This window comes from Lynx canadensis, chromosome B3 (genome assembly GCF_007474595.2).
Source record: "Lynx canadensis isolate LIC74 chromosome B3, mLynCan4.pri.v2, whole genome shotgun sequence".
NCBI classification, from domain to species: Eukaryota; Metazoa; Chordata; class Mammalia; order Carnivora; family Felidae; genus Lynx; species Lynx canadensis.
In genome coordinates, this window is record NC_044308.2 from 134,669,577 (window position 1) to 134,687,224 (window position 17,648).

Consider the following 17,648-nt stretch of genomic DNA (forward strand, 5'->3'; position numbering starts at 1 on the left):
GAAATCAAGAACTGGATGCTCGACCGACTGAGCCCCCAGGTGCCCCTAGATTCTCTTTTTAATTGTATAAATATATATTCCGTACCACAATGGAATAAGGAAGGACCTACAATCTAAGCTGGGCGAAACATTCAAAAGAGTCATAAACAGAGATCTCTTATTTCATGCCTTTTTAAACCTTGTATAAGTACTCACCAAAGTAATCTGAAAGGAGGCAAAAAGACTGCCTGTGAAAATATTTGGGCTGAAATATTATACATTTGATATGAAATACGTTAGAAATGAGGCTATCTTTATCTAGCATAATTTCCTTTGGGCTCACCAGGCAACTCAGCACCTGCAAAGAATATATTCTCAATTAAAAATAACATGGTCTATAGAGGAGTCTTTTGAAGGTATCAGAAATTTCAAATTTATTAACAAGCAAATGCAACTTTGAAGACAATTTCAGGCTATGTTATGAAAATGAGCCCCAATTGAAAAAATAAAATATATTCTTTAGAAGAATATTTGTGATACGCTATTAGATATAGCTACAAAATGGATTCAAGTACTTGATTGTGTACCCAAAATAATTATTTTTCTAATGGTTTTTAAATGCTCACATAATTAGTATACGTACTTTTAAAATTTTATTCAGGTGTCCCACTCAGGTGGCTCAGTCAGTTAAGCATCTGACTCTTGGTTTCAGCTCAGGTCATGATCTCACAGTTTGTGAGTTCGAACCCCACACTGGGCTCCACGCTGACAGTGCAGAGCCTGGTTGGGATTCTCTCTCTCTCTCTCCCTCTTTCTCTGACCCTCCTCCACTTCTGCTCTCTCTCTCTGTCTCTTTCTCTCCAAATAAATAAATTTATTTTTATTATTTTTATTTTTTTCAATGTTTATTTTTAAGAGAGACAGAGCACAAGCAGGGCAGGGGGAGAGAGACAGGGAGACCCAGAATCGGAAGCAGGCTCCAGGCTCCGAGCTGTCAGCACAGAACCCGACGTGGGGCTCGAGCCCATGAACCATGAGATCGTGACCTGAGCCCAAGTCGGCCGCTTAAGTGACTGGGCCACCCAGGCGCCCCAAATAAATAAACTTTAAAAAACTGAATAAAATTTTTCTCAGACATATGCAATTGCAGATATATTATTTTTATCTTGAGAATTTTATTTTTAAATATGCTTTTGAATAGAACTGGTTTATAGTTCTATAGTTTTATAGGTCCGTGAATGTAATCAAACCCATTTGTAGATCAATATCTAAATATTTCTATGTAATTTCAATTATTTTTATTATCTCCTAACCTCATGGGCGAGAGACCAGTCTGAGAGTTTTCAGTCCTGCTCAGAGGACTATTTGAAAAGGCCAGGGACACCACAGGGACGGTGTGGAGTGAGTGGAACACAGGAAAAGAATAAAATGTATTGCCCACATCAAGGTGTCTGCAATTTCAGAGCTCCAGCAGGGGTTCTGAAGGACCCAGAGGAATGCCATTCACGAAAGGCGAGTCAGACTCAGAGCGCTCAAGGCTGGTGGGGTACAGTGCCCGTCAAGTAGCCCTGTCCCTGCTCTCCCTCCACGCTCTCCAACCCACAGAGTCCAGACACCAGGAGCTGGAGTTAGCGAACTGGGCAGGAGGAGGGAGGGAGAGAAGACGGACCACAGCCTGCTTCCCCTAGAGAGGTGGTGGCCCCGGAGCAGGAGGGACAGTGGCAGGAGGTGGCACAGAAGTCTTACCTTAAGAAGACTTAAGTGTTGATTGGGAGAGTTGAATTTCTGAATTGAGACCATGTTTGCAAAGAATATCACTGTAGGACTTTTTGATACCAAAGAATAAGCAAAACTTGAGGGGCTGATGCACTTTGAAAATATTATCCTAAGCAAAAGAAGCCAGACACAAAGATCACATTTTGTAAGATTCCATTTAAACATTTTGAGAGAGAGAGCAAGCAAGCAGAGGGGCACAGAGGGAGTGAGAGAGAATCCCAAGCAGGCACCACGATGCCAGTGCAGAGCCTGACGTGGGGCTCGATCCCACAACCCTGGAACCGTGACCCGAGCCGAAATCAAGAGTCAGACGCTTAACTGACTGACTGAGCCACCCAGGGTCCCCTTGCAGGATTCCATTTAAATGAAACACTCCGAATAGGGAAATCTACAGGGACATAAAGTGGTTGCCAGGGACTGGGATGAGGGGGGCAGAATGGGGAGTGACTGCTGATGGGTATGGGGTTTCCTTTTGGGGGAGCGTGAAAATGCCTTAGGACTAGATAAGAGGGGTTGGTGGCACAACAGTGTGAAAGAACTGAATGACACTGAATCGTACACTTTATTATTTATTTATTTATGTATTTATTTATTTAACTATCTCCTATACTCTTGACATTATTCCAGATGCTTTATTATTTTTTAATTTACATCCAAGTTTGTTAGCATGTTGTGCAATAATGATTTCAGGAGTAGATTCCAGTGATTCATCCCCTATATATAACACCCAGCACTCATCCCACCAAGTGTCTTCCGTAACGCTCCTTGCCCGTTTAGCCCATCCCCCCCAACCGAAACCCCTCCAGCAACCCTCAGTTTGTTCTCTGTATTTAAGAGTCTTTTGTGGTTTGTCTCTCTCCCTGTTTTTATATTATTTTGCTTCCCTTCCTTTATGTTTTGTATCTTAAATTCCACATACGAGTGAAGTTGTATATTTGTCTTTCTCTGACTTATCTCACTTAGCATAATACCCTCTAGTTCCATCCACGTTGTTGCGATGGGGCATATTTCATTCTTTTTGATTGCTGAGTAATACTCCATTACACACACACACACACACACACACACACCCCACATCTTCTTTATCCATTCTTCAGTCGATGGACATTTGGGCTCTTTCCACACTTCGGCTATTGTCGATAGTGCTGCTGTAAACATGGGGGTGCATGTGCCCCTTCGAAATAGCACACCTGTATCCTTTGGATAAATACCTAGTAGTGCAATTGCTGGGTCATAGGGTAGTTCTATTTTTAGTTTTTTGAGGAACCTCCATCCTGGTTTCCAGAGTGGCTGCACCAGCTTGCATTCCTACGAGCGGCACGAAAGGGTTCCTCTTTCTCTGCATCCTCGCCAACATCTGTTGTTGCCTGAGGTGTTAATTTATAAGAACAGATACTACACTTGATCTTAGCCGAAAGACCGAGAAGTGATGAATTGTACATTTTAAATGGTTATTGAGTAATTTTAGGTAATGTGAATTTTACCTTAATGAAAAAAAAGATCAAGTGTCCATCAAGGGACAGGAAAAGGATGCCCTCTACTGGGAAGGCTTAAAGGACAATGCCGGAGAAAAATAAAATTTCAGCAAGGCTTACCCCATACATTCTGCATATAACACATATTACTAAATGGGGCTTTGTGCATCACACATAAACCATACTCTCTGGGAGGTTTCAAGAATTTTCAGGAGCACGTTTTGACGCTCTTGGAATTTCATTTAATGTGTTGACTTCATTAGCTCCACACACTCTGAGCAGCACTGAAGCATTAGACAGGTGAGGGCAAGACAGGAAGCAACACCCGAGATGTCCCCCTGGCTGAGTCTCCTTAGTAGGAAAGTTCTAGACCGGGTCGAAGGTCTACAGCCTTCTGCTGCTGCAGACCCCGGGCCACTTTGGACCCAGTAGCACCCATCAATTCCTGGTGTTCTTGAGGTCCAGCTCGTTGTCGTGTTCTGAGTTCCCCTTTCTGTGAATTCTGACATAAGTCTCCCAGTTCCCGAAATGGATTCTGCACTTCACAACCAAAGAGGTGGACAACGTAGAGTCCCTGAAGCTTGCTCGCTCAGAAAAAGGTTCGGGGGCTCCCGGGTGGCTCAGTCGGTTAAGCGGCTGGCTTCGGCTCGGGTCATGATCTCACGGCTCGTGAGTTCGAGCCCCGCGTCGGGCTCTGTGCTGACAAGCTCAGAGGCTGGAGCCTGCTTCGGATTCTGTGTCTCCCTCTCTCTCTGCCCCTCCTGCTCACGCTCTGTCTCTCTCAAAAATAAATAAACACTAAAAACAGAAAAGAAAAGAAAAATGCTCTGACCCCAGAGGAAAAGTAATCGCAGCTGGCAGGCATCCGGGACATCCGCACTGGCTGTTGTGTGCCCAGGGCACGGTGGGCAAATTATTGAAAAACCTGGCAGGGGGCTGCTAAGTTTTAAGCTTATAAATGTGCATTAAAATAAATGATTAATTCAGAGAAGTAGGGAAGGAATGAGAATCCAAACGATGCTCTTAATTCAAGTGAGAAGATCACATGACCTTTCCAAGCCTCTGTCTTCTTTGTCATATGAGGATCTTTTGATTTCACTAGGTGGTTGTGAGAATAAAATGTTACGGATTCATATCAAAATGCTTTGAAAAGTACAAGATGTGATACAAAATGCAAGGATTTTACCCGAGTTGATTGGCAAAGGAGCTTGCTCAGAGATACACCTAGCGTGAGACCTAGGGCTTTCCATATTTAGGGATGAGGTGGGCCAGTGGGCAAACCCGCAGCCAGGTTTTACTGTCTCACGCGGGGTTGGCAGGTCTGTTTGGACTGCGCAGAGATCCCCTGTTCCGAATTTGTCATTTATTAGAAAGAGGAAACTGGCTGAAAGGCGTAAGCCCAAATGAGAAAAATGAATCACCAACTCATTATAACTTCCTTTGTTTTTCAGGATTAATAGATCCTAGGTCATAAAAATAATACATTGATTTTAGAGTTTAAAATTTGGGTATTAATTAGCGCAAGGAACAAACTCTGAGTGTTTCTTCTTTGTTTGCTTAGCTGGGAAGACGAAGATTTGTGTTTACATAGGCTTATTTGGAATTAACATTTTGATCTCTGTGCTCTATTCTCTACCACCCACGATGACATTCAATTCAACTCAGTAGATATTTACTGAGTTTCTGTTTTGCTCCCAAGCTGGGAATACTGTAGTGAACAAACAAGACAGGTATCCTCACCCTTGGGCGGCACATAGGCTTTTGGAGATCAGCCCCAGCCTTAGCCCTGGGGTTTGAAGGAAACGGCAGGTTGTGTGTGTGTGTGGGGTGCACGGGGGGCCCGAAACCCGCAGACATCACACCCAACCCGCCTCAGATGCATTCTAGGAGGGATTTCCATGAAATTACCACCAGCAGAGGTGGGCACCCAGGTTTGAAACCATTCTTTTTTGAATTCCTATAAAGCCCTCCGGTCCTTTAAGGATATCCTGAATCAAGAGTCTGATATTTAAACTGATAGCCACTCATCACATTTGAAGGGCAGACATCTGAAATTAGAATGCCCAAAGATCAGGAAAGCAAAAGATGATATTTGGTGTGTTTTCACAGGGCAGAGTGTTTTAAGATACTACACTCATCTGCATGGTGGCTGAAGGATTTTTTTTTTTTTTTTTTTTTAGACAAGCACAAAAAACCCAAACCAATTTTCAGCCTGAGTACTTCCCGTGATTTTGCTTCATATACTGAACAGATGGGTTCCAAGTTGGGTTTTCCTGAATCTATGCATCAATGGCCTTGCCCAGCTCAGAAATACAATCAGCAGGACTCATCCAAAAATGGAAGAACCCTGATTTTTTATTTATTTTTTTGTATTTATTTTTAATGTTTATTTGTTTTTGAGAGAGACAGAGACAGACAGACAGACCATGAGCAGAGGAGGGGCAGAGAGAGGGAGACACAGAATCCGAAGCAGGCTCCAGGCTCCGAGCTGTCAGCACAGAGACTGAATCAGGGCTCAAACCCATGAACTGTGAGATCATGACCTGAGCTGAAGTCGGACGTTTAACCGACTGAACCACCCAGGCACCCAGAACCCTGATTTTTTAAAAAAGTATTTTATCTTTTTTAAAGGTTTATTTTAATTTTTGAGAGAGAGAGAGAGAGAGAGAGAGCGCATGAGGGCACAAGTGGGAGAGGGGCAGTGAGAGAAGGGGACAGAGGATCCAAAGCGGGTTCTGTGCTGACAGCAGAGAACCCAGTGTGGGACTTGAACTCGGCTCAGACTCACAAACCGTGAGATCGTGACCTGAGCCGAAGTCGGACGCTTAACCGACTGAGCCACCCAGGTACCCCAAGAGCTGATTTCTAAAGAATTTGGGGCACCTGGTTGGCTCAGTCGGTTAAGCGTCCGACTTCGGCTCAGGTCATGATCTCATGGTTGATGACTTTGAGCCCCACGTCGGGCTCTGTGCTGACAGCTCAGAGCCTGGAGCCTGCTTCCGATTCTGTGTCTCCCTTTCTCTCTCTGCCCCTTTCCCTGGTGCTCTGTCTCTCTCTCTCAAAAATAAATAAACATTAAAAAAAAAAAAAGGAATTTATTCCTCCAAGGATCACAAAATACTTGCCCTAAGCTGCCTCCAGGGGCTTCCAGTCCTGCCCTGGGAAGACTAAAGACTGGCTAACCCCACAGATTCTCATCAGGTGTTTGTTTCCGAAACAGGTCTGGGAAGCACAGGTTGGAAAGAGGCTGAGGATTTGATTTTGCCATTTGGTGAAGGAAAAGAGGGATCTCCTTTTTTTTTAGGGAACTCTGTCCCTGTTAAACACTAAGTGCCCACTTCACCCTCCTTCCAGCCCCTGTCACCCGCCATTCTTCTTTCTGTCTCTACGAATTTGAAGCCTCTAGGGACCATGTACAAATAGCATACAATATTTATTCTTTTGTGATGGGCTTACTTCACTTAGCATAGTGTCCTCAAGGTTCATCCACGTTGTAGCCTATGACAAGATTCCCTTCCATTTTAAGGCTGCGTAGTATTCCATTGTCTGTATATGTCACGTTTTGTTTATCCATTCACCTATCAATGACATTTGGGTTGTTTCCACTTTTTTGCACATGCTGCTGTGAACGCTTGTATACAATGTCTGAGTCCCCACTTTTATTTCTTTTGGGCATATACCCAGAAGGGGAATCGCTGGATCATATGGTAATTCTATATTTAACTGTTTTGAAGAGCCACCATATTGTTTTCCACACTGGCTGGGCCATTTTTCTCACCGATAGGGCAGAAGGGGTCCGTTTTCTCTACACCCTTGTTAACACTTGTTAATTTCTGTTTTTTGATAATAGCCCCCCAGTGGGCATGATGTGGTATCTCATTATGGTTTTGATTTGCATTTTCCTAATGATTAATGATATTGAGCATCTTTTCATGTATTTATTGGCCACCTGTATGCCTTCTTTGGAGAAATATCTGTTTAAGTCCTTTGCCCTTTTTAAAATTGGGTTGTTTTGGGGGGACGCCTGAGTGGTAGTCAGTTGAGCGTCTGACTTTGGCTCAGGTCATGATCTCACCGTTCGTGAGTTCAAGCCCCGCATTGGGCTCTGTGCTGACAGCCCGGAGCCTGGAGCCTGCTTCAGATCCTGTGTCTCCCTCTCTCTCTGCCCTGCCCCCCCGCTCATTCTCTGTCTCCCTCAAAAATAAACATTAAAAAAAATTAACAAAAATAAGCTTGGGCTGTTGGCTTCTGTTTCCGAGTTGATACCTCTTATATATGGAAAAAATGGGTCACAGAGTCAGAATCAGTATTTAGGGTCCTACTATTACAACAGGGCTTTGTCTCACTTCCTTTCTTACTGAGGTCCAGAGGCGAGGACACTCATTTTTTGCTATTTGGGGCTGTAGCCTTAAGGGGCCAACCCCCCAATAATAGCCGTGCCTTATTTGCTGCATCTTATGGAGTGATCGGAGCCTAGCTTCTTAACCCTAGTACATGGACTGAATTGTGTCTCCCTTCCCCAGCTCCATAGGATGAGGCCCTAACTTCCAGTGTGACTGTGTTTGGAGACAGGGCCTTTATGGAGGTAATCAAGGTAAAGGAAGGTGATATGGGTGGGCCCTAATTCAGTAGGACTGATGTCCTCAATAATAGGAAGAAACACCAGAGCTCTGCTTTTCTCTCGGTGCACACACAGAGGAAAGGCTACATAAAGACACAGCAAGAAGGTGGCTGCCAGGAAGCAAGAACCCACCAGAAACCAACCCCGCCAGTACCTTGATCTTGGACTTTCAGCCTCTAGGACTGTGACTTAACAAATTTCTGCTATTTAAGCCACCCAGTCTGTGGTATCCTGGCATTATGGCAGCCTGATCTGACTAAGCCACTTGGATTCAGAAAGTAAGCAGATGGAGAAGAACCCAGAGAGAAGAGCCAGGGTGGGTACAGGTGGGTCCCACGATAGCTTGGGTCACGTTAAAATTCTTCTGGACTCTTCTAGGCTTCAACGTGATGTCTAAGTAATCTCTTCCCAGAAGGACACAATTTCCTGATGTTGAAAATAGAAGGCTTACCAAAGCCTACTAAAATATAACCGAAGGCTTCCTGGATATCCATTGGCTGTCACCTAAAAGTGTGCTGATGATTTCAGAGTCCCAGACATGTACATATTAGACTTTCCTCAAGGTACATATGGTTTTACCCCCAGTGTTGAACTTCTCTTCTTCCATTTTCTTCTCTGTGATCCCTGGTTTGGAAGGTTTTTCTCAGCTACTTCTGATATCCATGTCAACCTTTCCCTCCCTGTCCACCAGATTAACTGCTAGATCCCTCTCCAGGCCTCTTCTTTCCGTGAGATCTAGTTATACTTCAGACGGTCTTGGCTGTAAGGCAAACGGGATCTAGTGAACAAGGGCCAATGGGAAGAGGAGGAAGCTAAGAGAAGTTGTGGATGGCCATTGGTGGGGTGGGGCGCAGGCTAGTCGTCAGGCTTAAGGACGGGCTTTGGGCCGGGGGCTGGAAGGCCAAATGGGAGGCTGAGGCAGAACCCCGATCAAATGGTAGGAACGGGCTCGACACCATGGAATTTGCCCAATATGCCCAACATGGAAGGTGTGTGCAGACTTAAGCTTCTGAGTCACTGACATCCTCCTTTCTGCCCCTCACACTTTGTTCTGTTTTCTCAGATTCTAGCCCCCTCTTCCTGTCCTCACCTAGCCCCCGCCCACCCCATCCAGTCTCTGTTTCATGCTACATAATCTTTCGTTGCTCTTTCTTGGCTTTGTCTGCTCATAGAACACTCTCAGAGTAATGTCACAGTCCAAGGATGTCTCTCAAGGTGAAGGACAGGATCCCAACATGAGTTAGAGGCTGGCTGAGACACCTATATCAGCTTCCCGTTGGGAACTCTGGCACATAGCCCAGAGGCTCCGAAGGTTTTAGCTGTTGAGTTGGGAACTCACAACACGGGCTGGGAGGCCTAAGAAAGTGGTGAGGTTGGAATGTATACTCAGGGATTCTCCATCTAGCCCTCACTATACGATAGTACTTCTCAGGCTCTAACATACATCTCAATCTTCTCAACGTGCAGGTGCTCATGTAGGAGGTCTTTAGTAGACTCTGATGTGTGGCCTTGAATTCTGTATTTCTAACGAGCTCCCAGGTGATGTGGATGCTGTTCTTAGTTCCTGCCCTTTGAGAATCAAGGTCCTAGAGCATCATGTTAAGGGAGGGACACCTGTGCTGGAGTTTCAGGTCGCATGGAAGGAAGGCTGGAATATTTTTGAGTGTCATGGGCTTCTAGTCATAGCTGGTGGCCACCACCCCCTCCTCCCCTGCTCCTCATCAGCTTTCGATCTGTAGCACAGAGGTTCCCAAGCTTGTGCACGCATTAGAATCACCTGGAAAGCTTGAAACACTGCTAGCTGGGCTCCGTTCTCAGACTTTCTGATTCACTAGGTCTGGGGTGGGGCCCGAGAATTTGCATTTCTAAAAAGTTTCCGGGTGATTCGGATGCTGCAGGTCTGGGGAGCAGACTTTGAACCCACGGCTGCAGAGTAACTGAGCCGGGGATACCAGAAGGGCCCTACCACAGAGCGTCAGCCGGCCTTGGGTTTCAATCTGATTCTGCCCCCTGCAGTGTAATGGTGGTCAAGTCACTCCTATTCCCTGAAATCCAGGTTTCCCATCCACAAAACGGCGACAATGCATCTCACTGTGCAGCGTCGCCGAGCAGATGAAAGAGAATGTTTGCAAGTACCTTCACACATGTTTGTCCTAAAGAAAGATTTCCCTTCCGCCATCGAGAGCCTGCCTGCTGCGGTCACACCAGTTAAAACATTTTCAGTCAATGGGTCGGCTATTTCAGTTGGTCGACTTACCATTTTCATGGAACCGAGGAAATGAACCCAATGATTAGAGCATTTTTCCCCCCAGTATATTCAGGAAAGTAAGCTCTAGAAGATCTGCATCTGAAACACCCAGGGCAGGGCTAAATAAACTTTAATGTGCCTAAAAAGCACTTGCGGGGGGGGGGGTGTTGTTCAAATACAGATTTTTATACAGAAGATCTGGGAAGGGACTTGAAAATTTGCGTTTCTAACAAGCTCCCAGGTGATGCTGATGTTGCTGGGCTCAGGCCCACACTTGGAGTAGCAAGGATGCTCAAACAATTGAACATGCATTTTCGTTGATCCGGCCCAGACTTACCCTGCAATTTCCTCAGGTGATCCTTGGGCAAACTGAAGCGTGAAAGCTTTAGTCTCTCTTTTGCCTTTTAAATTTTAGCCGTAGCCCAAACAGTGGGAGGTGTCAACATCACATCGCAGTCCCTGCCCCATTTCATGGAGATATAAAGACAAGTATAGCTGTGTGCCAGTTCCTTCTAACTGGAAGGAGGCGGGGCAAATCATTTCCTGCTGCGTTCATTCTTTTGAACTCAAAATCTGCTCATCGGTAATCCGGGAAAAATAATACTGTCCTTACAACAGATCACTGGGAGTCTGGGTGACCCGCTGGGTCCAAAAGCACTTTGGAAATCATAGAGATTTGCAAATGCAAAGGCCTCTCTTAAAATATTGAAACGTTTTAGAGCAAAACTTCCTGTATCAACTTCAAAAAAACTGGTTTTATTTTTTTAAGTTTTTAAAATTTTTTTATTAATTTTGAGTGACAGAGAGAGAGAGAGAGAATGAGCGGAGAAGAGAGAGGGAGACAGAAACCCAAGCAGGCTTTGCGCTATCAGCACAGAGCCCAATATGAGGCTCAGTCTCACGGACCCTGATACCACGACCTGAGCCAAAATCAAGAGTCGGATGCTAAACCAACTGAGCCACCCAGGCGCCCCTAAAAAACTGATTTTACATGGGCCTTGGCCATAGGCACGCTGGGAGAAATGCACCGAACCATGAAACTGTAAAGTATTTTGATGTTGGTCCTAATTTAATCTAACCATTAATTTACAAAACCTTTAGGGGCGCCTGGGTAGCTCAGTCGGCTAAATGTCCAACAGCTCAGGTCACAGTCTCACGATATAAAAGGGGAAGATAGAACAAAATAGGCAGAGAGGGAAAGGTTAGGACTTGAGATCCCTGAGTGGGGGAAAAACATATTTTGGAACAATGCTGGGAGTGGCTGACCACAGTAAACCCCCTTAGGCATAAGGTTCCTCTTTTTTTTTTTTTTTTTAATTTTTTTTTTCAACGATTATTTATTTTTGACAGAGAGAGACAGAGCATGAACGGGGGAGGGGCAGAGAGAGAGGGAGACACAGAATCGGAAACAGGCTCCAGGCTCTGAGCCATCAGCCCAGAGCCTGACGCGGGGCTCGAACCCACGGACCGCGAGATCGTGACCTGGCTGAAGTCGGACGCTTAACCGACTGCGCCACCCAGGCGCCCCAAGGTTCCTCTTAAGAATGTCACGGACCCCACCTACTCACATCAGTTGTGTTGCAAAATGAGTGCTTAAGTTCCAAACTCCTCCTCCCCTCAGGTTCCCCTTAGGAATTTGACAAAAGTCTTGACCAAAATAAGTGGTAGCCTATAAAATGTATGACCCGCAAGGAACGGTAAGGCCATAGACCACCCCTCATACAATGAAGACGAGCCAATCAGGAATGGACCACCCAGCATCTAGGGTCATCCAGCCAATAAGGGTAGGACCTGAGAAGAAACAAGAGGGAAGGGAAGGCGGGGGTGGGACCAGAACCTTATAAAACAAAGACCCTGGCCTCCAGTCTTTCTGCATTCGCTTTGGAATGTCCCCTCTCTGCAAAGTGAGTTTCCTACTACTCTTCCTTTCTAATGGATATGCTGATAAACTTTTGCCTGCTGCTCATTTGGTGTCCACCTCTTCACTCTTCGAAGCAGCGAGACAACCAATCCCCGGTATTGAGGTAAAAAAAAAAAAGAAAGAAAAATCCTACAACAAGGATTCATTGCGTTCGAGCCCCACATCAGGCTCTCTGCTGATAGCAGAGTCCGCATCAGAAATTCTGTTCCCCTTGCTCTCTATCCCTCCCCTGACTCTCTCTCTCTCAAAAATAAATAAGCATAAAAAAAAACCCCAATTAAACACCTTTGTATTTCGGCCACCTCCAAAGAGAACCAACTGCATATGAACATCACTCCCTTAAAAGTCGTTTAAATTGTTAAACGCACCTTAGCGCACGCAGCCCTTGAAGAGGAACACACGACATCACAGCCTTCTCCAGTCTAAGGGTTAGTAGGGTTTCAAAAGCAAGTGCGTTGTCTGGAACTTAAGCACTCATTTTGCCACACAGCTGATGTGAATAGTGCCTGGGTTCCTGGGCTAGATTTAGCTTTAATGTAGCTAAAACTCAATAACAATTGAGAGCAATGATGTGTAAAAAGTATTATGAGTTACAAAGCGTTTCTATGTCCATAAATTTGAAACCCTCAACTATCCTCTGGGGGTGGATTTCATTTCCTCTTCATTGTAAAGATGGGGAGAGAGAGGCTCAGAGAGGGTAAGGGAATACATGCAGAGAATCGGCAACGGGGCAAGAGCTTGAATCTGGTCTGCTGATGTAAAGCCTGGGGCATCATTATGGTCTTCTAGAACCAGTCCCAGTGAGCAGAATCCTGCAGTTTCCACCTTGGATTTCCTACTTGTTTCTGCAGCTACAAGATCTGGGGATACTCCTGCACCTGTTTAGTCTCCCACCTGCCCGCGGAGGATTCAGCAGGACAGGGACAAGGGCAGAGTACGAGTCTGGAGAGCTACCTTAGTAGTTTTTGAGGGTTGCGTTTTGCTTCTTAGGCTCTTCCTTACGCTTTCTTTAATCCCAAGGGGTCTGTCTCACCTTTAATTGGAAGCAAAGTTATGGTCTCTAATTTAAACAAGAAAAGGAATGAATTGCTTAGGATTCCTTCTGGATGCGAATGGCTGAGATTTAAAATAATATTGACCTATAAATGGGGGATTTTTTTTTTCTGACCTTAAGTCTGAGGGTAGGTAATATAGGGGTGGTATGGTAGTTTCACGAACTCCTCAGAAATCCAGGCTCCTTCTGCCTTTCTCTCCACTGTCCTTAGGGCTGATTTCCAGGCTCAATTTCACTTTATGGTGGCAGTGTGATCACTGTAGCTCCAGCCATCACATCAGCATTCCAGGTGAGGAAGAAGGGACACAAAAGTGCATCTCCCAGATGAGCTAGTGCCTTTAAAGCTGAGTACATTTGCACACCCAGGAAACTCCGTATTTCATTTCTAAAGAGTAGGAATTGGCCTCTGCCTTGTTGGGTTGCATGTAAATCAGGAACGGAACGGGGACCAGGGCTGATTGGAACATCTCAGGAACCCACAGAACATCTCGTTGGCAAGTATTGTGGGCTAATTCCTCTCTGCTGCTTTTAATCCCTCTGAGTGTTCACTCGAGATTCAAATTCCAAGGAGAAAGAGAGCCTGAATTTAAGTTAGCTGCCCGTTGGCTGATCAGAGAAGGGAGCCTCCACAGTCGACACCCCATCAGTTAAATACATGGGAGCACCATCCTTGCCCAAAGGAGGGGATACAAAGAGTCTTCTGATGGGGTCTCCCCCACTGATATTCCCGACATGTCCAGGCACATCTGAATCTGCTTAGAATCCAACTGGAACTCTCACAAGAAGCCAAGTGCTTGGCACATAGGCTGTATTCCCTGCGAGATCCCTATTCTTAGAACACGTGGCCTGGCACAGTTCCAAGCACACAGGGTTCAATAACAATTATCACTCTCTCCTTCCTTTCTATGCACAGGTGGTCAACTCCTTCCACCTGTTAGGACTGGGTTGTAACTCAGAGGGCTGAGCCAGCGTGGGGAAAATTCTACATAAATAGCTATGAACAGATTTGCACCAGAGGTTGCTTTCTGGAATGCTGAGGGATAAGAAAAGTGCGTCTCGCAGGTGAGTTAGTGCCTGTGAAGCTGAGTACATTTACACACCCAATAAACTAACTCCCCATTTCGTTTCTAAGGAGGGAGAGTAGGTACTGGCCTCTGCTTTGTTGAGTTCCGGGTAGATCATGAACTGAACGGGGAGCAGGGCTAATCTGAACATCTCAGGAACCCACAGAGCGTCTCCCCGGGGGCAAGTGGTGTGGGCTAATTCCTCTCTGTTGCCTTTAATCCCTGTGAATGTCTACTCAGGATTCAAATTTCCAGGAGAAAGGGAGTCTCCCCCAAAGGGAAGGACAACAAGCTCAGAAGCGTTTTCCTTTGGAATGCCGGCCTGGAGAACTTTCCTGAGCCTCCTCTGGGCCTTGCTGCCCACACCTCAGCCTCCCATCCCCCCACCGGTCGGCAGAGAAACAATCCTTCCAGGCCTAAACTTCAGACTCCAGGAAGGAAGGAGGGCTGTAGGTTCTTTGGTGGCGAATAAAGCCCAGACTCCTCAGCCCAGCCTGAAGGGAGGAGGTGATGGGAGTGATGGGAGGTGGGGTGATGGGAGCTCCCCCGTTCCACAATTTCAAGCCAGGAGAAGCTCACTCCTTGCATTTTGCAGAGATGTGGAAGGTGGCCATCCCTTGAGTTGGCCCATTCATTCCATTTGTTGGGGAAGGTTTTTTAGTCTCCTTTCCCCAGTTCAATGCGTTTAACCAGCTGAATCCCTACAATCGGCTGAGATCTGATTTCCTGCTTAAAAAAAAAAATAAAAACAATAAAAGTCATTCTAACCACCCATGAGTCTAATAATAATGAGGACCTCTGCGTCAGCAGTTGCCTGGATTCGGGTCAGCATGGGGTGGAGGTGGGGAGTAGGTAACCCAGGAAACCCGGGGACTATTTGGGACGAGTCAGACCTCAGATGGCCATAATGGATTGTTGGAGCGGATGGCTCCAGCTGGCGTGGTGTCCCTGAGATCTGCTGGTCTCAACCCAAATCACTGGGCATATTTAGTCCCCCTTGGGGAGCCGCCTCTGCCCCATCTTCTTCCTTCGGGGACCGCCCCCCAGGCTAGGCAGGAGGTGTCGCTGACGGATGGCAACTGCCCCTCTGAGCTCGGGGTCCTGCCCAGCAGGGTCCTAAGGAAGAGCCAATTGCTTGATCAACCTCGCTTTTCTCCTCTCTTCGGTTGCAACTCTAGAAGTCAATCTTCTTTGTGCTCTTTCCCATGTCACGGCTCACGCTTCGAGGCACCGGCACGGCGGTTGTGGGGGCGCCAGGCAGTCTTGGCCCCACCGCCTGCGGGATGTGTGACTTCAAGCCGCTTGCTGTCTCTGGCTTCTTCTTCCTCATCTGCGAAACTGGGCTCGTTGTGGTTCCTACTCACAGGCTGTGGTGAGGATGAAATGGAACAGTCCATTTAAAGCTCTTGAGGGGTGCCCGGGGGATTCAGTGAAGCATCTGACTTTGGCTCAGGTCACGGTCTCATGGTTCGTGGGTTCGAGCCCGGCGTCAGGCTCCGTGCTGGTTGGTAGCTTGGAGCCTGGAGCCTGCTTCAGATTCTGTGTGTGTGTGTGTGTGTGTGTGTGTGTGTCTGCCCCTCCCCCACTCACACTCTGTCTCTCTCAAAAGTAAAATAAACGTTAAAAAAAAATAATAATAAAACCCTTGAAGTGTCTGGGGGCGCCAGGGTGACTCAGCCAGTTAAGCAACCGACTTCGTCTCAGGTCATGATCTCTTGGTCGGTGAGTTCAAGCCCCGCATCGGGCTCTGCGCTGACAATGTGGAGCCTGCCTGGGATTCTCTCTCTCTTCCTCTCTCTGCCCTTTCCCCACTCGATCCTGGGCATGTGCACACGCTCACTCTCTCTCAAAATAAATACACTGAAAACAAAGAAAGAAAGCGTCTGGAGCCCAGTAGGTGCTTGTCAATGTCAGATGCGATGGTCACAGGCAATGGGGATGAGACACAAGAACAAGGCCGTATGGGGGGCAGATGCCGGCCCTCGACAGGTGTACCAGCTGGCATCCCGCTGCGCCAATTCTTGTCCCGACTAACGGGCACATCACCGCGCCTTCAACCTTCGGGGTTGCTGGTGAGTAGACCACACACGACCGATCGACTCTACTGCCTACATTCTGCGGCCGCACAGAGGGAGCCAAGAGGCTAAAATGGCCTTTCTCTTGGGATTCAGGGTCTTCGTTGGGAGCCAGGACTGACGGGTGGGTGTGGGTCTGGGGGCCGTTAGCTCTTGAACAACATGGCCCCGGACGCTAACGTGTCCTGACTGTGCGAATGTTCGCTTTCTGCAGTTTCTGCCTCATTTGCCGCCTGCGGTACTCGCTGCGTCGCGAAGGTGTTTGCTTCCAGCGGCTCCATTCCTTCCGCTTCGAACTCCCTGCTTCCGTGAGCTGGGAAAACTGAGCACAGTTGCATGCTCTACCAACTGAGAACAGAATTTTCTGCAAAAGACCAGGCTTCGAGCAGGAGCCCGAGGGCTGTGCCAGGAGCAAAACCTCGAGCTGATTCAGGCTGTGTACTGTGCTGGAGACGGAACGGACACGAAGTTGAACAGGTCTACAAGCCACTGATTTTCTTTTTAGTTTTTTTTTTTTTTAATTTTTAAAATTTTATTTTAAGAGGCTCCACACCCATCGTGGGGCTTGAACTCACAACCCTGAGATCAAGAGTTGCATGCTTTACCAACTGAGCCAGCCAGGCACCCCATTTTAAAGTTTTATTTTAAGTTTCTTTTTTAATCTTTACTTATTTTTGAGACAGAGACAGAGCATAAGCAGGGGAGGAACAGAAAGAGAAAGAGACACAGAATCCGAAGCAGGCTCCAGGCTCTGAGCTGTCAGCACAAACCCCGACGCGGGGCTCGAACCCACGAACCGCAAGATCATGACCTGAGCCGAAGTCGGACGCTTAACCGACTGAGCCACCCAGGCACCCCTTAAAGTTTTATTTAAAAAAATGATCACACAGGGATGCCTGGGTGGCTCGGTGGGTTAAACATCTGACCTGACTCAGGTCATGATCTCGCGGTTCGTGGGTTCGAGCCCCACGTCGGACTCTGTGCTGACAGCTCAGAGCCTGGAGCCTGCTTCAGATTCTGTGTCTCCCTCTTTCTCTCTGCCTCTCCCCTGCTTGCACTCTGTCTCTCTTTCTCTCTTAAAAATAAATAAACATATAAATAAATAAATGAATAAGATCATCATACAGTACAATTTGGTTCTTTTTCCTTTCAGTATACGGTGCTCTAAATGCTAGCACATATATACACTTCTATGACCACCACCATAACTGGGGGACAGAACAATTCCGATGCCCCAGAAGACTCCCTTTCATAGCCACCCCCTCCTCCACCCAGAAGCCCCGACCTGTCTGCCCTTCGCTACGGTTTTGCCTATTTGAGAGCACGATGTGGATGAAATCACACGGCATGTAACTCCTTGAGAATGGCTTCCCTCACTCAACGTAATGTTTTTGAGACTCATCAACAGTCAACAGCTCGTGCTTTTTTTCTCTTT

At 46.7% G+C, this 17,648-nt stretch overlaps 1 pseudogene; it reads right to left on the reverse strand.

Moving 5' to 3' along the window:
* Positions 1-3,077: 3,077 nt before the first annotated feature.
* On the reverse strand, positions 3,078-3,186 carry LOC115517550 (annotated as a pseudogene).
* Positions 3,187-17,648: the final 14,462 nt, after the last annotated feature.